A 25,952-nucleotide genomic window follows, 5' to 3' on the forward strand; every position below is an offset into this window, starting at 1 on the left:
AAATCTGATGGGAAACAAGCAACGTGCTGAGAAATCAAAGAAGACAGGAAAAGGAACAAGAGGGGAAAAGAAGCATTGGGACCATGGATCTAATAAGAAATCCATATAATGAGTCCTATCAACGAGATATTGACTGCTTTCTCAGCTGTTCCTCCTTACTTGTTCTTCTTAAAATGGAAGAGAATTATGAAAAAACAGAGAGTGAAATACTTAGAGCATCTGGGAAATAACATTCCTGGTATAAAGGCTGGTCTGGGAGACTGAGTATCGGTGCTTGCGAAAAAGGAAGATAAAATGGATATTGGATCTGATGTCCACTGGGGAGCAGAGAAGGAAGGAGACAACAGGGATAGCGGGTGGAAGCAAACATGGCCATTGGCAACAGTTTCATATTCTGACAGTTTCCCAGGTTATAACATTCAGTTTTGTTCTCACTGGCAATAACTCAGCCATCTTCATAAAAAAAAGAATACTTTTTGATGAAAAACCCCTTGCACAACAATCATTCTGACCAGCTGTCACAGTTTCAGTTGGGATAGAGTTGACTTTCTTACTAGCAGATGATACAGTGCTATGTTTTGGGTTTGGAATTAAATAGTGCTGGCAATGCACTGATGGTTTGGGTTATTGCTAAGCAGTCAAGACCTTTTCTGCTCCTCACACCACCCTGCCAGCAAGTAGTCTGGGAGTGCACAGAAAGTTGGGAGGAGACACAGCTGGGACAAGTGACCCCAACTGAGCTAAAGAATATTCCATGTCATATGACATCTGGGGGAAGAAGAAGGAGGGGGGGGGGACATTCAGAATGATGGTGTCTTGTCTTCCCAAGTAACTGTTACGTGTGATGGAGCCCTGCTTTTCGGGCTGAACACTTGCCTGCTAATGGGAAGTAGTGAATGAATTCCTTGTTTCGCTTTGCTTGCGTGTTCGGCTTTTGCTTTACTTATTAAGCTGTCTTTATCTCAACTCATGAGTTTTCTCACTTTTAGTCTTCTGATTCTCTTCCCCATCCCACCACAGGGAGAGTGAGTGAGCAGCTGAGTTGTCCTAGTTGCTGGCTGGGGTTAAACCATAACGCTATCCTTAGCAGGGAGGTTAGAGAAAAGGCAGGAGCCAAGCGATGCAGATCCTCGAACGCACAGAGAGAAAAGGTTTGATTTCACAGGCAACAGGCAGGTCATGGGGTGAGACATGGATTGAAGAACGGGTCAGATGGGTGAAGCAACTGTGAGAGAGGAGTTTCAGAAAATACGAAATACGTAACTATCAGAGTAACAGGCATGTAATAAACTAAAAGAAAACATCATAGTATGGCATTTAATATTGCCTTGTTGGAAAGGACTATTTTAGTCTCAGAACACATAGACAAATGGGACTATGAGAATTATGGCAGTGTTTGTTGAAAATCTGAGCCATTAAAAGGTGAATGAGGTGGAGAGACCAAGCCGCATTTCTAGGAAGGCCCAGCACGTGGCAGAGACACAGAGATGCTTTTATAACCCAGTAAAACTGACTGATGGTCTATAACAGGGACTGCTGGGGAGGATGGGAGGGTATTTAGTAGAAAAATGTGTCAGTATTCTGTCATGTAGTAGATGTCGGGAGAACTGAAGTTGATCCGCAGAATACATTTTAAGATAACAGAAAAAGCAGTGATTATGCAGGCATATTAAAAAATAGCGATAGTAGAAAGTTCTGAACTGTTTTGTTCTTTTTCTACCTCAGAACAGAGCAAAGAAATATTTGAGAATAAGACTTTTTTTTTGCAATACTCATGAATAAGAATTAATATTAAATTGGTCCAAAGCTTGTGGCTTCACAGTCCTAGGAACAGCACAGCAGAAAACAACTTAAAATCGGAAATATTCGTTATAACTGCAGGTTTAAAAAAAAAAAAATCTTCTCTTTTTTCTGAGGGAACCAAGGGCCCAGGAGTCTTGAACTTCCAATATCACATATTAAGCTTGAGCTGGGTAGGCTTGTGTTTGCCTACAAAGAAAATGGGAATCTATTTCCCAGTGAGAAAGCAGAAATTAATTCATAATTCCACCCCCCTATTTATTAGTTCCACTCACCCAGTAATGGGCAAGAAACAACCCTGTGTGACTTGGAGGACTGGTTACTCTGGGAGAGTGGCAAGCGATGACTAGTGAAGGCACAGATCCAGCATGCAATAGGCTGAAATTGGCTGAAATATGTTCCCAGCAAGTATTTCTCGAATACTTATAAATAACAACAAAATACAAAAAAAACCCCAACACAATCCTAAACTGTTCCAATCGGTTTGTTAAATAATAATAGGCCATCATTTGCTGAACATACTGTTTGCCATCAACTGTTTGTCTGTCCCTCCCGCTGATGGGAGAGAACTCCGGCTGAGTGGACAGATGTTTCTTTCTGCTAACTTTGACAACACTTGGGTCTGTAGTCCTTGACCAGAGGAACTAATTAAGTAATAAAATCAGCTCTTTGTAAGACAGGAAGAAAGAAAGGGTGGAAACCACTGAAGAACTTGAGGCACTGATTAACTCACAAGTGTTTCCTGTATAATGCAAATCATTAATGCGTAATGCTCTCTGAGAGTAATAAACCAGAATCGTAAGTATAACAACAATATCACGACCCATATATGAATCCTACAGGATCCTAGGACATATTTCTTTCTTCACGAATTGTTTGATCTTTTAGAAGAATTGTTTTAGCTTCTTATTTACTAATCTTTAAAGTTTGACGCTATACATTGCAACGGAACTTAGCTGGCAGGTTCTTTGTGGTGTGGGGAATGGAGAAATAAAATTAAGAAAACGGCCGTCCTCAAGTACCAAAATGTGGAAAACTTGCCAGAATTAGCACAAATGCAGACTACGATCAGCCTAATGTTAAATGAACACTCACTGTACCTTTCCTCTGCCTGCTAAACTACTAATTGGTGTGCTTCTGATGAATAAAAGGGCTGGTATTTCAGCCATGAACTCACTTCGCCACTGCAGTTTACCGAGAGCCCCAAGCTGCTGAGCTCATTACAGATCCCTTCGCTGAACTGGTTTTACAGGCAATTTTGTGAAGGGGCAGCATCAGAGCTAGCCCACTGATTGGGACTCCATTGGCTCAGCGGGGCTCCAAGAGTTCAGGGGAGAGAGCGCTGCACTGAGCTAAAAATACGTCGTTGCCTCTGTAGTGCCGGGAAGATTGCCTGGCTGTGCTAATTGAGAGGGACCTAGAGATCTGGGTGGTATTTTAGGCTAATCTCGAGGTGGGACCTCTGCAGCATGTATGTGGCTCTGAATATAATCTCCTTCGGCACTGTCATTTATACCATTGCAGGCATTTACAATCAGAACCATCCTTGATTGACTCGTGGCTGTGCCTGCACCCTAGACTCATCTTGCAGGAGCGAGGGGGGGATGAGGGAAGGTGAAATGGCTGTGCGCTGAACTGACTTGTGAAACCGGGTCACAATTTTAGTGCGGCGACGAAGTTGTAAAATGGGAGAAATTACCCTGACAGCACCGGGGCTTAGGGCTGTCACACAGATATAGCCTTCCTCAGAAATTGGCTTTAGAGTTGCACAACAGAAAAGGTTTTCTTAAACACCCTCTTGTCGGGATTTGTTTTTCAGTCCTGCCTTCTTTCTCCCTGTAGTCTTGTTTTTAATTCTCTGAACAAACAATGTAGCCCTGATCTCAGCCACCCCCTAGCTTACCTCAATTTAGAGCACAAAACCCCCATGTTCGGAAACTGGGGTGGTCAGAAGAGTCTGTGTTTCTGCTCATCCCACCTGGACGTGGTAAGGTGGAAGGAAACAGAGGAGAGAGAAAAAAAGGAGCATAAGAGACAGTGACAGACTGAGAACTTGAGCAAAACCAACAGAAGCAGAAGCAGCAGTAAAAATCCTGACAGAAAAAGCTAGAAGAAAAACTCAGTCATGGCAAAACTGAGAAACTGAGCATTTTTGCTTAAATAACACATTGAACTATCTATTTGTTTGTCTGTTTGTTTTAACAGATACACAGTTTTACAAGGGTATTGCTTGCTTTAGTGGTCGGACGTATTTCAGCAAAACAGAGAAAAGTAGAATATTTCACTCCTCCAAATTTGACGTTTGGGTTTGTTTTTTTTTTGTTAGAGCCACTTCATAAAATACCAGCGTGACTGGGTGAGAAATGCCAAATGCTCACTGCGTGAAATATCTGTGTCACAGACCAGTCTACCGACTGTCAATTACTGGCTGGAATACCTAAAATAAGTTTTATAAGCCTCTTCACATGACATAGCAACATTTTCACAAAGCAGTTCTGCTAGAGATCCTATAGCAGGTATGGATATAACAACATAATTTTCCAAAGAAAATGCACTTATGATAAAATTTAAAATGTTACTTTTGCTGCCCAGGCAAGTGCTTTATAAACTTTGCTGGGATCGTTGCTTTGCACAGTATCAGTCCTCCCACTGTGTTTTTGGAGTGACCTTAACATTGGACACAAACGTTAGGCAACCTTCCAAGAGCAAGATGAAGGATGGTGCCCTCACCCAACGCAACATGGAAAATTTTAGGATGTTAATCCGTATTTACGAATAAATAAAAGGAGGAGTTTTCTAGGTTATGGAATTATTCCTCTTGTCAGGCTCCAACACCTATATTTAGAAACCCATATGAAGAGGCTGACGTTTATAAGTGCTGAAGGCACAAATACTTTTTATTTTCCCATTAAGCCCCTGTCCCTAAAGCTCTAACCCTGAAGTACCAGCTGATATGTCACCTTTTTTTTTCCCAGCTGTTGCTATTTATTTCTAATGCCTTTATGACTAATATAATTCTGAGAAGAAATTAACATAAGTCACTACTCCAGGTTTAAAATAGTCTTAATTTCATGTAACTGCTTGAGAACACCTTGCTATAAACCTAGAGGATGTTAGGAAAGATTTCAGAGGAGAGCAAGTAGCGTGATTAAAAGACTGGAAAGCATTATTGACAGTGCATGTAGAAGCAAGGGAAGGTACTCAGTCTAGATAAATCATATTAAAGCCTAGGTTAAGGGGTGACTTGATCATGTAATCATCTATTTGGGGGCAGAAGGATGCCTGTAGAGGACTCTTCAGTCTAGCAGACAAAGGAATACGTATTACACTGCACCTGGAAGTTCAAACTAGACAAATTCCAACTTAAAAAAAAGGCCTAAATGGTTAATGGTGATGGCAACTAACCACTGAAATTGTCTACCGAAGGCTGTGATGGATTTTTCATTCTTGAAAATTCTCCACATAAGACACGTTTCTAAGGTATACTCCAGTTTAACCACAGCTTTTGAGTTGAAAGAGGGATTAATGCGGGAAAGATCAGAGGCATTCATAGACCTAGCACCTATAGTACTCGCTGCATCAGTAAAATGTAATACATAGCACAGCAGCGGGCCAGTCGTTCCATTTTACTGCTCAGCTAATTCTATCCCGAGAGTTTCTGGCAACACTTCATCCAAGGTTCTGCACAAAACCATCACTGATGCAGAACAACAAAAGAGAGTTGCAGGTACATCCTGATTTCAGATCTACGGAAGTCAATAGAAAAGAGTCCAGCTGACTTTGGTGGGATTTGGTCCAGGGTCTTACTTAGGATTTGAGAAAACAGAAAAAAAAATTGTTTTCTGGCCTTATCTGTAAGTGCGTAAAGGCTTAGAATATTTCTAAAGGCTTAGAATCCTTCTAATTACCATGGGGTTCATTGTGTCAGGCAGGTAAATTTTCTGTGATCTGCCGGGTATAAAGCTGGGGATAAACTTATCTTGGGGATTTCAGCAGGAGAGTTTCAGCCCTATCATCAAAGCTAAAAGTTATTTTGTCTCTAGGAAGCCATTTCTGCACTGAGTGTACAAACTGAGTCTTGGAATTTACTTTAAAATGTTAAAAATAATGCTGGGTATGGGAATCTTGTCATCATTCTTTACCAAATGAGGTACAGAATGTACTTTTGCTTCCATTTCTGTTTTCCTGGTCATACAGGGTGATCCACCAACATTAAAATTTTGAATATTTTATACTTTTGATTGAATTTCATTCCAAACTCCGAGTATATAAAAATTAATAATCACAGACTCAAATTTCTGGGCTCTGTAAATAAATATAATCAATAAATGAAATTAAGGAAAGGGAAAAAAAACACTTTTAAGAGCAAGATCTCACAAGTTCTCTCATTCCACTGGAAGTGTAAACTCTCCTTTTACTGACAAACTCAGAATTTTTTAGATTTCACGGTGTCAACTTTTCCTAGCACAGGGAGACAAGCTGCATTCATACAGTGAGTGACCTGATAAATTCTCTTTAAACTTAAAGTCATGCTAAAGTGAGATCTGGACAATAAATTCGTCGAAAGATGCCTAGCGTATAGTGGTAGAAAATAGCATCTTGAATGCATTAGCACGTACAAAGATCGCTTTTTAAACCCGGTTCATTCTCTGCTAATGGGCTCCTGGTGGAATCTAGATGCAAGAGGCATCTTTTATTAATGTTTTCCGGAACAATAAAAAATATAAAGCCCAGTATTTGTTTTGCCATCGGGTCCTGCGTTTTTCACCCAGCTGAAACACTCACCGCGTATGGAATGCCCAAGAAAGCTGGGAAGGAGCCATAAATATTAAGTGATTGTATAATGGTGAGCATGCTGCAGTTCATCTGCAGTGGTGAAGGCAAGACCTGCACATTAAGTTCCCACTCCTGTGAGTTATAGGTCATTTGCTCATTAGTGAAGTGACTAATCCAGTAGTGAAGAGGATGTCTAGTGAAAATAAATTGCATTATACTACTGACTGCCGTGATGGATTCTTTATATGCTCTTTGTGTTATCATTCAGAGGACCCCTTTTACCCAACCCTTGGTGTTGCAGCCGTGTTATAAGGAATTTTATCAGAGCGAACAGGAGTCTTCGTAAGGCAAGAAACAATAGAACAAGCAGGAAATAAATAATAACTAGATAACCAGGAAACAGCACTAACACAATAGATGTTCGGTCATTAGTTTAAACTGTCACATTTGTCCTGAAATGATCAGAACAACCACAGTGAAGCTGCAACAGCGAAGTTTACAATAAATCCACGCTTACGCATTTTGAAGGCCACTTCAGGAGAGTTAAAGGAGTAAATAGGGAAATAAGGGTCTAAACTTGACGTTGAAAGTAGGTGAGCTGGAAAATGTTTTCAAGCATTTAAATTCCTTAAAATTTTCAAAGCACTTACCACTGAAAGGAAACATTGCTTCACTTACCCGCCATTTATAATGACCTAACACTAATACGATAATCTAGATGGGACGCTTAATTATGGTGGGGTTTCTTTCCCCACATATTGTCTTCCCAGACATGGTTTAATGAGGCAAGTCTTGTCCTGCCGTTTCAGTTCACTTAAGTGGCATGAGATAGTTCCAACATATGGACATACCTTTCTGACACTGTCTGATCACTGCTCAAATTTTACTGGTTATAGATTATTTAACCAGACTACACTGATTCCGGATAGTCGGATTAATAATATTTATGGAAACTCCATAAACTCTGAAAACTGAAGTCATTTAAGGGAAGATTTTGCTATAATTCAGCGCATACAGGATGAAGAAAATCGATGCATAATTTTGTTTGCTTTGTTACCTGTTAATGCTTACCCACACATAAGGGTTTTGCGTTATGCGTGTAGCATTCTGACTGTTACTTCCACCTTGATTTCTCCTGTATACCTCTTTTGTTGGACATGCTGCAGAGCAAATCTACCAGTTTCTAAGTAAAACAACCTCTAACAGTAAGCTGCAAAGTTCTGCGTGCTGCGCTTTGCAGATCTCAGAATTAAAGCTAAGTTTAAATGGAACTAATCTGAGTCATCACCAAAAAAAAAACCAAACACTTCCCCCCCCCCGGCCCCCCGTACACGTTGCCCATACAAAGCAGAGAGAGATTCGAGTTTTTAATTGTGGTTGTTTATGACCCTCTTTGGTAAGACTTGCTGAATTTCTAATTATGTGCTTAACAACTGGAACAGGCTCCATATATTACTGCATAAAAAGTCTCCCTTGATCGCTTTCTTCCAAGTTACACAGCAGCCTCGATCAGCGAAGGTGTGGGATTGCTTTCCTGACATTTATTGAATAACCATTATTTAAATTATTTTGCTTGTTTCAATGAATTTGTCATACATTGTATTTTACAATAGATTCTCTTTTCGCTTGTTATTTACATAAAAATTGCAATGCTCTGTTGCCAGAAATAAGGCAATGAACACACGCATGTAAAAGTAAAGAGCGATTCACCCAAAAATCACAGATGAGGGGAAATATACTGGAAAGCGCAAATTTTTATTTTGCTATCAAATCGTATTTGGAAGAAATATTTAAAATGAAAAGTATTGTCATAAAAAGTAACACCGAGCATCTCTGTTCAAGCATTTCTAATTCATTCCAAATTAATCTGATTTCACAGGAAAGGAAAGATGTAGTAAAAATAGCTTTTCTCAGCCTAGTGGTGCGAGGCATAGTGGTGTAAAAGGCCTTGATCCAAAGCCCGCTTGAAGTCATTACAGTGACACCATTTAGCCTTGGATCGGGGCTTGAGCAAAGGATATATTGAATTTTAAACAGATGTGAGGCCAGAACCTAGCTCGATATACAGGTACTGGATCAATTGCACCGAAATGTCTTTCTCTGTTTCAGCAGGATCAGGGAAGAGTTTTACCACTCTGCACGTGTATCTGTAAAACAACAAGTTGCTTTGCTGAAGAAATCTGAGTAGCTGACGATTTAATTCCAAGGACTATTTTCTTTCACATTTTCATCAAAGCTATTCTTCAATTTAGAAAAAAAAAAAAACACAAAAAAACCCTATCCCAAACAGGGGTTTTTTAATAGTATTTTTACAGTTTGGAAATGGCAGAGAATTCTACTCTGAAAAATGAAACAGGAAAAATACAATGCTATATATGCAAATAGAATTAAAATACCTGAAGGTTTGCTTTTCCATGGTGTAGACATTACACAATAACCAACAGTAATTTAAATTTTGTCATTATCATGCATTTGTAGGGTTTCTTCAAAAGTTAAGTGGATGGTTAATTTAAGATTGCTGACTTAGATCACAATATAGTAACTAGACAAAATTAAAGTAAAAATTGAAAGAAAATTAATCAAGTAATACAATACATTGTGTAGTACTTTTTCCACAGGCATCTCCACTGATAATCTTACAGAGCATGAATTATCAGGGAAGAAAAACACTTTGATTATACAACTCTGTTACAAAACTACCTTTGAAATAAGGTGGAGATGCTTTAGTTGCTAGCTTTCGCTGAAACTACTACGTGCTTTTTTACACCCACTCTGAAGATGTATTTTTACATTCATTTTTATTGTAGCAGTGAAAATAGCAGTGATTTCAAGGACTGCAGTGTGGCTTGCGGTGCCCTAGTGCTTCAGAGGAGTGTGGTTTTTTACATATGACTTGCTTAAAATACACGTCTTACAGTAACGTAACTATTTGAAAGACCAGAACAAATCCTGGGGAAAAAAAAAAAGAGTTAGCACAAACAGTTTAAAGTACGAGCCGAAATGAAACATAGAAGGAGGAAAAGAAGAAACTGCATTTCAGCAGAAGGGGTGTTCTTCTCCCTTCCTGGCGTCACTGCTCTCCTGTCATTTTTATTTTCGTAACTGGGGGTTTTGATCATTTTTCATGAGGGTGAATTGCTCAGCTATCCCTTCCACATAATTTTAAATGGAAACTGGAAGAATAAGGAAAACAAGACAAAACAAAACCTAAACCCTGTATGCTCCATTTGCTGAATATATGGTTTTCTTCCCCCCCCCACCCCCGTGTGTGCATGTGCCAGATGGCACTACACTGGGCTGGATGATAATAAACATGAAAAATACAGTCAGTGCACGAGCAGAGATAACTGTGGCTGAATGTACCAGGGCTGGGGCGGGCCGGGGGAAGGGGCAGAAGTTCCAGCTGTGAGAGAAAAGCAAAGTTCAGCTCCTCAAGGGAGGAGCTGCTCTTGTTTCCAATTAGCTCCCGTGAGCCAGGGGTATGTGGGGCCACTGGGAAAGGAGGCTGTCCCTGGTTATCCCAGCACACTGCCCAAGGGGCAGCTTTGGAGCCATTTCCCTCCCGTCCCATTAACCTTGAGTGATGGGAACTTGTTTGGTGCTGTGGAGGGACAGCAAGCCTGCTGGTGGTGTCTAACCCACCTCTGGGCTCTCAGCCCTGGGGTGTGAGGCTGGCAGGCTGCTGAGAGGGGGTGAGGTCTGGATGGCAACATGGGCTGGGAATAGGGCTGCTGGGGGAGAGGAACGTGTCTGGGTCAAGGATGGTGGGATGACCCTGTGGGCCCCTGTCCTCCACCCATGGCCCTGATGAACATCATCCATCCCACCACAGAGTGGGAGCTGCGGTATTCACAGAGGGGACCCCCATCTCTGTGTAACCCCATGGCAACACCTCCACGGGAGATGTACGGAGCAGCTGCTCCTCTTCGAAAGCCAATGGATCCTCCTCCTTCACAACCTCTTTCTGGAAGTACTTTAGTAGAGATCCAGATGGAGATGCGCCCGCTTACCGGAACAGGGTATGTGCATTGCTGGTCATGTGCGTTGCTGTTGTCCTCTGTGTAGGCATTGGCTGCACAATATTGCTTTTCCTCTGGATTTCTGCATTCAAGTTAGCAGGTGCGGGGCCCAGAGGGTACCTGAAGCATGCTCGAGACCTCCTAGGAGATAGATTTTTGGAGATCCATTTGTCTAGTAGGTGAAGTTTTAAGGTGGTGAACTGATAGGGGAAAGAGTGTTGGGGACATCTGCTAACAAATACCTGGCAGGGAAGGTTGCTTACAGGGCATATCATCTCTGTTGAAATATTCGTTTGAAGCAGGTAGCAGTCTGAGTTCCTGCTGTTACTCATTTGACCAAGAGGCCAATGTAGTCGGAAAGTGATCTTCTTCTAACGCAGTACTTGTCCTTGGAAAACATTCTTTGGCAAGGGGAAAGAAGCTTCCAGCCAGAAGATTAAATGGCACCTATGCAGTAATTTATTTGCCCCATTCACTTCAACCTCTCTTTGCTTTTGTTTGTGGCTCTCATCTTTTCCTTCCTGCCAACACACTGCATTCTGAAAGGGGCGAACTTGAATTTGGGAAACTAATCAAATCGTAATGGATAATTATTTACTTTTAAATAATTCCATCCTTTGCTTCCTTTGTAATTTACGTCACCTTATTACAGAACACATCACCCTAGCAAAAGGGAAAGAGCCAGTTTAGGGAGTGGGAAAGAAATTCTGAACTATTCTTGGTCCTACAAATAATGTAATCATGAGTTTCTTAGCTCAGGTGTCTTAGTCTGATGAAACTTTCTTCTCTGTTCCTGTGTGAATACTAAACAGTCTGCACGCAAGGGTGACTACTAAAATGTGTGACCATTCCATTTCCAAGCTAGACAGCATCTGAGGCTGGCTGTGGCATTACCCATCTCCGAAGGCCCACTGTAAGGCTGTTGTTGGAGAAGAAGCTTTGGATTCACTAATTCCTGTGAGATAAGAGAGGAGGAGGAGGGAAGGGTAACCCACAATGTTTTAAGATACCATTGGCACAGACCTTTGCTCCTTGAGCCCAGGGTCCTGACATGAGGGTGGAAGTGAGGGGAGTTTCCTCTGCTCACCACATGGTGATCACAAATGTCACCTACAGACAAAAAAAAATGAAAAGGAACAATAAGTGCAACATGGGCAATGATTTAGACTCTTGAAAATGCACATTAATCATCCAACAGCCCTCAGCTTTACTGCAGTGAAAGTTCATTTCTTGTGGCTGGGCTAACTTTGGGGACCAGTGCTGGGAAGCGGAGCTGGAGCGGGGCTGGCAGCAATATTTAGAAGCGGCAACTGCAGAAGTGTATTAAGAAACCGAGTGTTCAAGGAAACTCCTAACGGACCTGTAAATACCCAGCTTAGCTGCCGGTTTAATCACTCGCAAAGACACTGCCTGACTCTTTTAAAGCCCCGCGTATATGAAGTTTTGGAAGCGATTGTGAATAAATACTTCACTGCCTGCCCACGGCGACATGTCCTCGACGTTAGCTCATTAGAGTGCCTGAAAGAGACCCGACAGAAAATAAGTTAAATGCAACTTAAATCGTCATCCAATTCGACCCTAAAAACAAGGAGAAAGGCGACGCGTTCACCAAAAGGTTGCAAAAGGCTTTTAGCCTCAGCTGGACTGCAGTTATGAGGAGCGCAGGGCAAGGGACTGGGGGATGTGAGCGGGCAGTGTGGCCGGGATCCCAGTCCCCAGTTGTTGTGTTTTGGGTTTTTTTCCTCCCCCACCGGCCCTGCTTTTTTTTGCTTTTTTTTTTTTTTTTTTTGGTGACTCCGAAAGATGTCACGGCAAAGTGAAGTCTTTGCGGAGGGCTGCTCATGCATTCAGACTGTAGAGTTTTCAAAATGTGATGTTTTGCAATGATGACATTAGAGTAGCAACCAAGGGTCCGAGACAGCAACGCCTGCTGCAGCTGGGCTTCGCTTTGAAATGCCCAAGACAATGGGGGCCACTGTTCTCCATCGCTTCGCCTTTCCATTCCATTTGCATAGTCTGTTCTGCCTGATTGACCAGCTTGGGCTGTCCAAGGGACCAGCATTGTTCACAGATCACTTCAAGATGGCACAGATGACAAGATTCAGGTGAGAGATGAAGTGGGATGATTCTCAAATGCCATAAGAAAAAGCTACCCTGGGAACTTTTAGCGCAAGAGAAACAGTTCGAGAACTGAAGGAACTGAAGCGGTTAAAGGAATATTTTTTTAAACTTTTTTTTAAGAAACTGATCGTATTTGGAAATACGCTACCCTGACACACAAACTAATAGCAGGAGGTTTGTGTGTTTCGCTGCGGTATTTTGTGAGGTTGTGTTGTGGGCTTTGTTTTTTAATTTTTAGTTGGGTTTTTTTTTTTCCACCCCAGACCTCACCTTCCCGCGGCTAAGATGGGAGCCGCGCCATTGGAAACGTTTGTGAATCCAAGTTTGCTTACTAAAAATCATAAGACGCCAATAAATCAATCTCATCAGAGAGGCGAGTTTTGAAATTCCTGGGTGCCTGCTCCGTAACTAAGCGCCAGGATTAATTAGTTAATGTTCATAAAGCCCTTTTCGACGTGGAAAACCCTCCTAGAAATGCAAAGCGGGAGGAGAGCTGCTCGCCAGCCCCGCGCAAGGGCGGGCGGGACCGCGGCGCGCTCCCGCCTGGGCGCCGGGCCGGGAGCGGGGGGCAGCGGGGGGAGGCTGGAGAACTCCTCGTTTTCCCCGGAGAAGTTGCAAACTCCCTGTGCCGGCCCAGATTCCCAACTGAAATGTCATGGGCTGTTTTTCTTTTTTTTTTTTTTCCACCCCCCCCACCCTCCCCCCCCACCCAGGTACTCGAGTAAACACACAGGCGGCAGCGCCCCTAAAATGAGTTTCATTCGACACCGATTGTTTTGACTTCATCTCAAAAAGACAAAATCTTTGTCATACAAGTATGTTTTCCCTGGAGGGGTTTCCAGCACAATTTGCTATAATTTCTTTACACCTAACGGAACTGATGGGATCTGAGCAGTAAAACATATTCCCACAGTAGTTTCGCTCTCTCGCACTCTCTGTTACCCTCCTGGGGTTCAGATCACTCTCTAGTATAAATATTGCCAATAATTGTGCTAATATGGTGATTCTCAGAAGGAAGCAGAGCTCTCTCCTTCTCGTAGAGCAGACCTAAAGCCATGCGCCTTCCGCGTAATCTCCCGGTGTATTCTCTCCTAGCTGCTCGTCTTTCCCCTGCAGCGACTAATACACTTAATTACATGATTTACAAGAATTGCCAACACGGTCCCAGGGGCTGCTAAAGACCGACCCCCCCACCCCCCCACACCCCCACCCGGCGAGCGGGGCGTAAAGGTGCGAGCCTGTCTCTGCAACGCGGGCACCTCGGAGGGAAGGCGCGTTGAGCAGGACTCGGCTCTGCAAAATTATCCCAAAGTTCAGGCCCTTCTCCACTATTTCACCTACCCACACACCTCCTTTTCATCTCGTGCTCCGGTCTCAGGTTGTTTTGGGTTTTTTTTTTGGAGGGGGGGTGTCACACACACCCACCCTCCCCAGAGAAGGGGTTTAAAAGCTGATGAGGAAACTTAAGTGGCTCTGGAGTTTGTTTAATTTCCCTCCAGTGTTTACTGATAATTCGAGAGACGCTTATCTCGGGGAATATAACGATTAATACAACCGCAGGTTTCCAGATAAGTGATTGTGATGGAGATTGTTGGCGAGAAAATAGACAATTATCCGCTGTTAGCTTTACATAAAGATCGCATTAACTTGAATTAGTTATCAGACAAAAGAACATCAGAAAGCTGCACCTTTCTGCCAAGGCAACCGCTTGCAGGCGGTGTGCTCCGCACAAGCAAACGCACCGCTGCCTCCCCAGCATCTCGCAAGCATGAAAGGGGCGGCGGGGGCTCGGGGGAGGGGAGAGGGCGGGGGGAGGGAAGGATTCACGGCTCCCCCACGCCAGGCTCATGCGGAGGAGCGGGGAGGGTGAGCCCCGGGGCCGGGGGATCGCTTTAATATCAGCTGCCCGGCCGGGCCGCTTTCATTTCCATAGGGCGAAATTAACATGGACGTGGGGCAGGCGCTGGGGCGGGAGGCAGCGCGCCCGGGGAAGAGGCGGCGTGGCTGATCGCCAAGGAAACCTCGCTGAAAGGGAAAGGGGGAGAGCATGTGGCTATTAAAACCCCGACACGATAATAACATTAAAAAAGAAAAAAAAAATAAAACCATAATGATAACTTGGAGGCAGCTCGTCATTTGCATATGAAACCAGCGGCCAGAAGCGCGGCAGTCCCCTTGCCGCATTATGTGCTCGGCGGTCCGAGGTTCTTCCCCCCCCTCCTTCCCCCCCCCCCCCCCCAAGCCTGAAAAGCCTTTTGATTATTTTTCCTCTCCCTAGGAAAGGCTGATTCCTCCGTAATTGATAGCGGGGAAGGGCCGTAATTAATTTCGCAGCGAAGTAAAAGTGCGGCTTCTTCTCCCGGCTGGAGGGGAAGGGCTAGGAGAGAGGAAAGGGGGCGAGGGAGCGGAGGCGAGAGGAACTCCCCCCGAGAACCCCCAATTAAAGGAAATCACGCCTCACCCTCTCCGGCACCGAGACCCCCCCTCGACTCCTCGCCACCCCCTCGCTTCCCCAGGGAGGCAGGAAGGGCAAGGCACCGTGGGCTGCTTTCACGGAGTCAGAAAGCATTCACCAGGCGTTTGTGTTGCGGGAGGTTTCTGTGGGAATCGGGTGGCTCGAGTAATTGCGGGGGGGGGGGGGGAAGAGGAGGGGGGAAGCGGGTGCACTCTCGGCTGGTTTCTCTCTGGAATTAAAGGCAGCCTTCAAAATAGGGTGTTTGTTAGAGAACTTCAGTCGGGAGGAAACCTGCCATTTCGGATCAGTGCGTTTTCTGTGCTGGATTTCCAGACAGACCCTGAAGCGCCGTGTTTATATGGGGAGGGGAAGAGGGACGCTGGAGGAAGGGGGGGGGGGAGGCGTGGGGGAAAGAGGCGCTTTTCGTGTGTGATGGGGCAATAGCGGAAAAAAACCGGCGAGGTACTTGAGGCGTCGGGCTGATGGGTAGATGGCCAGATGCTGTGGGGTAGACATCAAATCAGCTCGGGGGAGCGGGGGCACCTCAGGTCCCTGCGTGAGGCAGCCGCCAAGGAAGAGGGGAGGGGAGGGGACGTCAGGTGAAGCGGCGCGGCTCCCACCCGGGAGGGAGAGCCCCGGGAGCCGTCCCCAGCCCCGGGACGTGCCGCTGCCGCCGCTGGGTCCCCGCTGAATGGAGCGGATAATGATCCCCGGTTCCCAAGGCAGGCTTGCTGCTGCCTGGTGAGCCTTGGATTTGTGTGGTCCAAGCCTTTCCCAGCTTGTCCCATTCTGTCACCGGGATAAGGGGCTCCCTCGGCTCGTTTGCACCTGCGTCGCTTTTGGCTCCTTCAGGAATGCGCTGAAGCTTGTAATCAGCTTTGTGAAGCCATTGAGTGCACGGCTGAGTGAAACTTCCAAAGCTCGCAGAAAACTGGCCCGCTGAATAGGAGTCAGCATGGGGCTTCTCTCCAAGCCCCTGGCCTGCCAAATTCCAGCAGAGCCCCTCACAATCAGTCCACACAAGCTTTACTGCTCTCCCCGCACTGAGAGAGGCGAGAAAAGAAAAGCTAAAATACCAGTCACCGAGGTTAGCGGTTTGTTCCCAGATTAATGGCAAACGCCTCTCTCCCTGCTGCAGCTAACCAATTCACTGGGGAGATGTGTGTGTACATACATATATATGTGTGTGTGTGTGTCTCCGTGTGTATACATATAGATATACGTGCATATGAATATGTATGCGTGCCTATGTGGATAACAAGAAAATGAAGAAGCAAATAAGGGAGCGTTATTAATTATTTTTTTTTTTTACTGTATGTGACCACAAGCGTTCAAAGGCTCTTGTGGCAGCAAACAGGTAGCGGGGCCGTCTTGCTGTCCCACAAGGTCACGCTAATATCATCTCAGTATTTTCTGCAACCGTGTGGTTTTAAGGTTCTGGATGAAGGTGACCCTCTACTGCAGTTTGGTTTTTCTGTCTGCAGGTGATTGAGAACCAAACAAAACTCCACGGGAGAGTAAGAGAAACGCAACGGGAAAGTTAAAAAAAAAAATCAACGCCATCAGCACCAGCAATAAATTCACTTTATGATAAGATAACTCAGGGGGCCCAGGCGTGAAATTTTCACAGGGCGCTTTGTGATCTATGGTACTCACAGGATGGGTTTGCCCTACTCGGGGGGAGCGGGAATGCTCCACTGCCACATGGATCGCTTCCACCCCAGGGAAAATTGCTCAGGGAAGGTCCCACTCGAGGGAATCCCCCTGATTTTAAGCATCCTTAACACTTGCGGCATATACTGTTTCGCTGCAACGTTAAAACCTTCCCAGCATCTGAATGCACAGGCAGGCGGGACGCTAAGCATCTCCGAATACGTAGCACGACTTCGTCACGCTTTTCATCCGGGTTCTGAAAGTCCGTGTGTGGTTGAAGATTCACATTTACTAGGAGAACTAGTTACTCGAGTTCTACAAACACCTTGCTTTCTAAAGCAGCCCTTTCACGGTGATAAACTCTGTAAAATATCCTAAAATCTGATAGAATTGTAAGACAAGTGCACTGTGACATCCAATCTATGTTAAGAGTGTAAATCCACCGAGCAAGGCTTTATCTTCGGATCTTGGGGCTTTTTATTCTTCTTATTTTTCTACACCTATCTAGACCAATGTAAACAACATTACCACAACACTGATATTTTTGCAAGTCCTTCTCCTGGGCTAGCATAAGGGGGAAAATGGAGACTTCCAGCATTTCCAGAGATGATGTCTCCTGAAGGGTTTTGCCGTGCCTCTTAATTAGGTCATGGAAATGATGTTTTCTTGACGTCCACGCTGAAACAAGCTCGGCAGAACGGACAAAACTAATTCCACAGAGTTGGTAGATGTTTCCTGTAAGTTCAGCAGGATTTTGTCTCACTCTGCTGTCACGCTGTTGGCGTCTTCTCAATTATCGCACCTTCAGGAATGTCCAAGGAATCGATGACGGCAGTAGCTGTTTTCGCCGTTGCTGTCCGACGAGTTTGTAAGGGCTCAGCGGTGAGAGCAGATTGCAGAGCAGACGATCACGTAGGATAGTTTAGCAGAACCAGTGCGTCGTATTCTGATCCCCAGGTTCCTCTAAAAGATAACGTAATACCCAATGTAAAGAGTTCGGGAGTAAAAGCGTGGAGCAAAACGTCTGATGGTGAAACCTTGACCCTTGAAACCGCAGCGGCGCAAAAACTTCTGCATATGACCACAAATGGTTTAAAGCTCCGTCTCTTTTTGTCTTTTAAAGTTCGTTTTCTTTTTGGAAGTTTGATGCGCTGTTTTCGACCGTGTTGCTTCTTCCAACCATTCTCAGTGACAAGTCATGAGGATATGCAGTAATTCAGAAATTAGTGAAATTTTATTCTTGGTGGGGGCGTTGGATTAAGAGGCTGGGAGAGTGTGAAACAAGTCAACGTGTAATTGTATGATAAGGCTCTCACGAGGAATTTATTGGCCAAGTTGCTATTTCTATTCCTTCCTAATCTCGTTTAGCACATTCATTCTCTGCAATCTGTCTCCATAATCTTCTGTGACAGAATGGCAGCCAATAGAAGCATGCATGTTTGGAGAGAAGAGAAAATATGCAGAGGCGTGATAAACTGATGCTAATTATCCATATTTAGGACACCGAGTGCAGAAGATCAAGGTTTACAAATAACAAACCAGAGCCAATGATGATGGCTTCCTAGTGTGGAATATATTGGAGGGGACAAGATAAGGGTTTCACATGCAGAAGAGATTTATTGGTCAAAGGGTTCACCTTCCACTTTTCCACTTTTATATAGCAGTAAATTATTTAGGCTAAATTCACCAGAACATTACTCTTTTATTTGGCAATGTGCCATGACTTGCTCTTTCTTTGTGTCCTTTCAATGCAAATCCTTGTAGTGTAACATCAGTTGATAAGAAACAAATAATTGAAGTAATAGGTAATTCCCTTTAAATTGTGCATATAGGACAGTAAGGTAATCATCCAGTGTAGAATGAGACCGGAGTATAGAGCAGATAGCTGAAAGTGAAACAATATCCATCTCGGCTATTAAATTACATTTATACTAGAGAAAAAAATAACCTGCAGAAGGCTTGTAGGTTGAACAAGAGACAACACTAGTCTAGTCAGTTTTAGACCATTTTCCTATAGACTTCTCAAATTTCTTTCACTTTAAACGACAGCTTTCCCCCATTTTTTTTTCTTGCTTTCTTTTTTTCCTGTTTTTTTTTTTTATTTTTTTTCCCCCTCCGGAAAACTAACATTTAAATTAGAGATGCTGCATTCTCCTTTTAACAAGTGTTGGCGCTGAGAAATAATAAGGGAATTCAGTTTGGCAATATGTGTGTAGTATGGTTGAGGGTCAGTGGAGTGATCTTTGTAGTCTGCAGTAATTGTACTGTAAAGTTTCCAAAATGAGAATAATATTTGTCGAGTTTGTGTTTATGTATATGTTCAGAAAGTATTCTGTACAGTGGCAAAATCCGTACTATTATTTTCTATTAACATCTTCCTGTCAGGTGGAGATAACCTGTTCTTTGAGAAAGTCACTAACTATTAAATTGTATGTCAACACTCCTTGCATCTCTAGCTGTATTTTTCCTGTGTTGGTGGCACACTGACACTCAGCAAAACACAGAACCCTGCTGAAGCAGAAAATACACGTCTCAGAGGCGCTTCACTTCAAAATATCTCTCATTTGATGTAAGGAAAGATATTTCTTTAGTGGCTAGCCGTTTAAGACGAGAAAATGTTCTGGCCTTTTGTTTTACTGCCGAATGACTCTGGATTTATTTCTCTCCCCCTCTGACGTATTCCTTTAAATTGTTTCATATTTTGTGCCTTGTGAATGGGCAAAAATACTGCAGACCCAAGCCTAGCATTTTCACGGGTTTCCTAAAAAGCTTTCTAAAAACAGTCGTGCTTTTCCAAGTTCCCAGAATTATCTGGCTTCACCCAAAATGACCCAACAAAATATATGGCAGGAGAGAGAAGGTAGGTGAGCAGACCGGCTGCAACTTACGGCATGGAAGCTGCCATTTGGTCACTAGGGGACAAAAAATAAAGGGAATCGGGAGAAAGTCTATGGCGCACGGCAACCTGTGGGGCACAGCTGGATCCCTGGCTGCCAGGTACAGCCGGTGCCTGCGCTTGGGCCACCTCCGGGCCGGGGGACCCCGGGGGGCCTCATCCAGCCCTCGCTAAAATCAACCGGGGGCCAAAACCGCCTGTCGCACCCGGGAAAGTGCAGCGTGGAGGCCCTTGTGGCCTGGTTCCGACGCCGGTTCTCTCATCTCGGTCCGGGGCACGGCTTTGTCCCGTTGTCTCCTCTCCAGGGGCGAGAGGCGGTTACCTCCGCCGCGATGCCACGGGGGTGGGCGGGGGCGGGGGGTGGGGAGACCTGAACCTCCTCCGCCCAAGAACCACGGCCGTGGGGCGGCTGTCCCCGGGTGGCAGTGCCACGGAGGGGATGGGAAGGGGCCACTCACACCGGTTTCTGTAAGAAACTCTGGCGCTGGCGGGGAGGGCGGGGGGAGGCGGGGGCGTAAGATAGTCGGGTCCTGGACTTCATTAAACGAAGTTTGGCGACTAGTTAGACTAATCAAGTTGATTTTTAGGGTAAGTAACGGACGCTAAAGCCTGACCCGGTTTTAGTCAGCAGCCCCTTTCTCAGGAGGCAGGGCTGACCCTGCTGGCGGGGCAGCGGAAGTCTCCCCCCCACCCCACCCCGGCTGCCTTCTTCCCTGCTTTCCACGCAAAAGAGTTTTTCTCCCTGTTCGTAGGAAGAAGGCAGTCGAACTCGAAAAGTTTGTTGTTGGTGTTTGTTTGGTTGGGTTTTTTTTAAAATAACATTTCGGCGTTGCGTTTGTCCTCCCCAGGGAGACGCTCGAAATCCCTTTAATCCGGGTGTTTTGCTAACCTAGGCGTGCGCACCGCCCAAGTTTTCCCTTCAAGTGGTTTGCGGCTGTGCTTACTGTATGGTACCCGGGGAGGGAAAGGACTCCATTCCAGATGTTGCCCAGCCGTTTCACAGTATAGGAACGGCGCTTCTGTAATACTTTTTCTGCCCTTTCTTCGATTTCTTATTATTTTGACTCGTGCTACATAAAGCCAAAGCGGATCCTCTCTGAATTTTAGCTCTGATTTGCCGCCTCCATACTTCCATTCGTCATTCAGTTTTAATGTCTGAAGCGAATCCTCTACCTGTTAGGCAACGGGCATGTGATATTACAACTAAAAGATATGACAAGACACTTTGGCTCGCCGGTATCTGAATCTGGTGCGCAACCGTGTGCGTACAGAGAGAGATCTGCATTCTCCAGCAAACGTCAATTTGATGGGATGTGCCCAAGTAAATGACGCTATGACACTTATTTATATTGCTATCCACACGCTGGCGGATTTTTATTAAAGATGAATTACTTTTTTTTTTTAATGTGTACTAGCATTTGGCAGTTAAAGGAGGTCAGCAAGAATATCCTGAGGAGCAGAGACAGTGTTTTGAAAAAGGGACTCCGAATTTGGCCCTTCTCATGAAAATTAGAGTACCTTTCAACTGTAGTATCTTCTTCTCTTATTCAGCATCTAAGGCTACTCTTAACATAGATGATACATACAGCCATCTAAATAGGAACCCATCGTAATTGTGAATATATGAACACACGATTTAGGCATTATGAAACATTTAAAACACGTCTGAGACGCATGAACACAATAGTTTATCTACCTGGAACTACCCACTAAATAATACAACTAAATAGCAAGCTTCTACCAAATTGGTCCGAATACCTCATTTGGTGGCCCCATGACGTCCGTTGCAACAAAGCCATTTCATTCCCTTCCTTATCTTAAATATATCTGGATCTGTGGCACGTTTATCATGATGAGATTGTCCCACTTATCTCGTGAGCTTTGCTCTGCGACTCCTAAAACTGAGAAGATGTTGCTATATTCGGGAAAATCATGCAGGACTTTTCCCTGCAGCCGCCTAGTCAAAGCAAAACCGTCAGGAGACTATTTGTCCCTATGTAATGACCCAAAAGTTGGTCTGCTAAATGGACCTTTTGGATGGAGAGTTAGCAGAAACTTCCTCAGCCTTGCTAGAAAGTTAGAAACTGAGAGGAACGTTAACAGATGAAGTGCTTTTGGGGGAGAAATGCATGTTCCGTTCTCATTTCTTAGTTCTTTCGGCTATTCTGCAAGACATGTAAGTAATGATGCGACACCGGAGCGTGGAAAGTCACCGTTTGGAAAATCCACTGCATGACTGCATCCCTTCCTCTTCACCCTTACGGCAGTTCGAGACACACCGCTGAGAAGTTTGTTAGGCTAAACTCCACGCTTGCCTCGTTTGTCTCTTCATTATTTTATTTATTTCCCCCAATTTTAATGTTTCTGAGCTATATTTCTGGAATCTGAGGTTCACAGCTCTCCTCCAGACCTCTCCGTCCTGAAACATGCAGGTTTCATCTCCCTTACAGCTGCATATTTTAAAAGGCATTTCCCATCTAGTTTTCTTTTCTTTTTCACTGTCCTTCCAGGTACGTGTTCACAGTGACTCGATTGTTACAAGCATCTTGTTTTTCGCATTATTTTCTACATTCTAACATGGAGGGGAGAAACACGCAGCCCTCACCTGCCCTGTGGCTGAAAAGCGATTTAGAGGAAGGTAGGACTGATAATGCACGAAGGCATAGCTGATGAAAAAAAAAACAAACAACCCCTAAACCAAAGCAAAACTCTTGCTGTCTTCTGCTACATACAGGTAGAACGAAAGGTAATGTGGGAAGCTAAGCTGATCGCTTGATCAAGTGATTATTTTTCAAGATTTTTCCAGAAATATAAAGATATTAACCTGTGTGTAAAGCAGGAGGGGGAAGACCACGGCTGGGGTGTATGTAACCCTGAGGCACCGTAGACGGTTTCAGAGCCCCCAACTTTCCGCACGGCGTCGGAATAGTGTTTTCGTGTCGGTACTTCGTTGTGAACTCCCGTGCCTGCAGTTTTAGCTCTCTCCTTAAGCCTGAGGCATCTTGTGTTTGCAGCTCCAAGCCTGCAGAGCCTGTTACTTTACTCTGCTAATTTGATTAGGATTGAACTATCCACTGTCCAACAGCTTTAGCAAGACAATCTTCCCATACACTTTTTCTGCATTAGAGTGAAAAAAAAAAAAAAAAAAAAAAAAAAGAGCTGAATTCAGTACTTCTGAAATTTGTGCGAGACAATTTTTCGGTAGGAAATAAATGTCTCCCTACTCCCCCCGCACCCCTCCCGCACCCTCATCTCCCCCGTGGATAAATTATACTGCCCAAAATGTATGGTGCCTTTGTTCACTGCTAGTTCCTAGTTGCTATGGAGAGTTTTACGCCTTGGTAAACTATATTTCACCTCCTCCCGGTGAAAGCTATTCTTCTCCTAAACGCACACTTTGCAGAGTCCGGTCCTTCCCCCCCCCGTGTCGGCTGCACTTCCTCAGCCCACGTTGGTCTGCCCCGGGCTGAAGCCGCCCTTTCCCACTCCTCGAAGCTCAGCTCGCCCTCTAGCACTTGCCCAATTGTTTGACCACCGCCAGATGCTCCTCTGCTTTTCCTGGGTTTCATTGTCCCCATTTTTTTTTTTTTGGAAGGTTTCTGAAGGATAGTCCCTCTATCTGAGAGCCGCAGTTAACCGTGGCACACGTCTTCTCCAAATCAATGAGAGGTGCCCGGGTTGAAAGCGTGGACAATGGGATTTTACCGAGCATGAAGCATATTACCCCCAAACCCGTCCTGACAGGCCATGCTAAAGCACTTGAATGACTTTCTTGAAACGAGACCTTTACTGAAGGCTCCTCCCTTCAGGGAATTACACCGTCCAGGAAAGATAGGCATGAAACTGCACAGGGGCACCCCAAGGCTTTGTAAATAGGATGCGGGGGGTTCTTTGTCACAAGGCCCCACCGCTTCCACCCCAAAGCCAGGGACCGGCCCGCTTTCTCTGGGCTGCTGCTCCTCACTCCCCACCAGCTCTGAGCAGTTTAAAGGCTGGGGTTTTCTCTGGCCCTTGCCCTTTGGTACTGCCAGACTTTTTGACATCACATAGAGTGGTGCGACTCAGTTCAGCTGGCTCCTACTGACTTCGCCAGAGGTGTCCCGATGTCCCGAGGACTAGGACGGACTTCCAGGTGGCCTGCTAGCACCCCTTACCGTGCCCTCGAGAGTCTCCAAACTTTGGTTTGCTAATCTTCACTTTCGCAAAGTTTCCTCCAACCACAGAATGGCTCACTGCCTGTAAAAGTCAACGGGCTTTCCCTTCAACCTCTGCTAACGAAAACCTTCTGTAACCTCTGTCCCTGCACACACCGTGCCCGCAGCCTCGGCTCCTTCACCCGCCGCCCTCCCCTTCGGGGCCGCCCCTGTCTCACGGCTGCTCCTGACGTTACTCAGCAGAGGCGCGGCGGGGCCGCAGCCAGCAGGCAGGCAGGCAGGCAGGCAGGCAGGCAAGGCCCTGTCCGCCTCGTATGCATAATCTCTGCTTTCCCCCCCCCCGGCCCGGGCAGCGGGGGTCTGTTCCCACCGCTCCCCCACACCCCGCGCTGCAACTCCCTCCGCTCACATCAGCCCTTGCCTCCCTGCCCGGCTCGGAGCTCTGCAAAACCGTGTCCTCACACCTTTTTCTTTCTCCTCTGCCTTTCTTTTGGCTTTGCCTCTCCACAAGTGACTTTTCAGCCAAGTTTTGCCATCCGACCCCTCTCCCCCTCAGCCGTGTGAAGCCACTTGCCCCAGACCTCAGTTTCCCCCCTGGAAGGAGCATCCACCCCTAACCTCAGCACAAACCCACGGGGATTCGTTTAATCTCGACCCGTACCTCCCGGTCCCTGCCTCCCACCCCCGGGCGCCCGCCCTCCCTGGAAGCAAGTGTCTCCGAGCCGGGCCAGGCTCATCTTTAGCTTTAGCTCCCCTTTAGCTCGGACGATGTCCGCACCGGTGCTCGGTGTCGCTCGTGGGGTATCGCCGAGTCACCGAGCATCCTCTCTTTGCGGGGTGCTGCGTTTTCTGGAAGATGGGCCAAAATGCGGCCAGGTGGAGGGACCACTTGCTCCCGCCCCACCCCCCCCAAAAGAAAAAAGTTAGTGTGTGTCGTCTCCCCCCGCCTCCCCCGTGCAGTGCCTGTGTGCGTGGGGTGTGAGCGGCACGGCAGAGCGGCGGCGCCGGTGCCCCGCGGGGCGCGGAGTGGCGGCCGAGGCGCCCACCCGCCGCTGCCGGCCCGGCTCGGCGGCCCGTCGGGGGGCGGTCCCCCTCCGCCCTTCCCCCCCCTTCCCCCCCGCCGCCGGTAGCCGTGCAGCAGATGGCCTGCGGTCCGGGAGGGCGGCCCGCGCCCGCCCGCCGCTCAACGCATGACTGGAGCCGGGCTTTGGTGTCGCCGGGAGCCCGGCGGCCCAGCCCGGGAGGGTCCCGTGTGGAGTTCAAGAGCGGCCTTTCCCGGGTGACAGCAACGCCCTTGTTTTTCCCAGCTATCTCGGCCCGGTCCCCCCCGGCTTTCACACACTCCCCCCCACCCCCCCCCCCGCGCTCTACGGTGAGGGGCCAGGAGAGACGGGGCGGGCGGGAGACGGGGCGCACCGCAGCATCCTCCCCACAGCTGCCCGCTCCAGCCCCCCCGACCTCCCGCTGGGACCGCTCTTCCCACCCCCCGCCAAGGCTGTGGCGTCTCCCTTCTCCCCGGAACCGGGCCGAGGGCCCCCTCCACACCAGCCTCCCGCTCCGCAGGGGGGGTCTGGTTTCGCTGGCTGCCCGGCCGGCCGCTGCCTTGCAGCGGGAGCCGTCGGTGTTCCGCTGGGTGATTGTAAACGGGTTTGACTGGCCGTTGATCTCGGGGTCAGGACTCTCCTCGCTAATCCCTCGCTCTCCAAACACCGGCCCCCCTCCTCCCCCCGGCGCTCTCCCTCCCTCCTTCCCTCCCTCTCTTCCCCCCTCCCCCCCCCCCCCCGCTTCACTCCCATCTTCCTCTTGCATCATTCATCTGCAGCCCCTCCGACGGCACCGGGGACGCCTCGCTCCGTGGGGCTGCAGCTCGCTGAGACAGACCCACGCACACCACGCGAACACCACCCCGCAGGCCCACGGCTCCACGGCCCCGGGGGTGGAGGAGTGGGTGGTTGTCTTGCTTAGCGAGGAGGGGCCTTCCCGCAAGATCAGCCCTCTGCACACTCACAGGGACACACTCACACGGACAGACAGACACGCTCTGACACTGCCCGCCCCCACGGGGCTGCCCCTTCCCT

At 46.6% G+C, this 25,952-nt stretch overlaps 1 long non-coding RNA gene across 2 annotated transcripts in view; it reads right to left on the reverse strand.

Moving 5' to 3' along the window:
- Window positions 1-25,952, reverse strand: part of LOC141732402 (uncharacterized) — a 52,337-nt gene that overhangs the window by 10,927 nt on the left and 15,458 nt on the right. For both annotated transcript variants that reach the window (XR_012584089.1, XR_012584088.1), the window contains exons 2-4: window positions 11,619-11,705; window positions 10,587-10,736; window positions 3,704-3,778 (exon numbers count right to left, since the gene is read on the reverse strand). This is a non-coding gene — a long non-coding RNA (uncharacterized LOC141732402). The remainder of the gene's footprint in view (window positions 1-3,703; window positions 3,779-10,586; window positions 10,737-11,618; window positions 11,706-25,952) is intronic.

Source organism: Larus michahellis, chromosome 1 (assembly GCF_964199755.1).
Source record: "Larus michahellis chromosome 1, bLarMic1.1, whole genome shotgun sequence".
NCBI lineage: Eukaryota > Metazoa > Chordata > Aves > Charadriiformes > Laridae > Larus > Larus michahellis.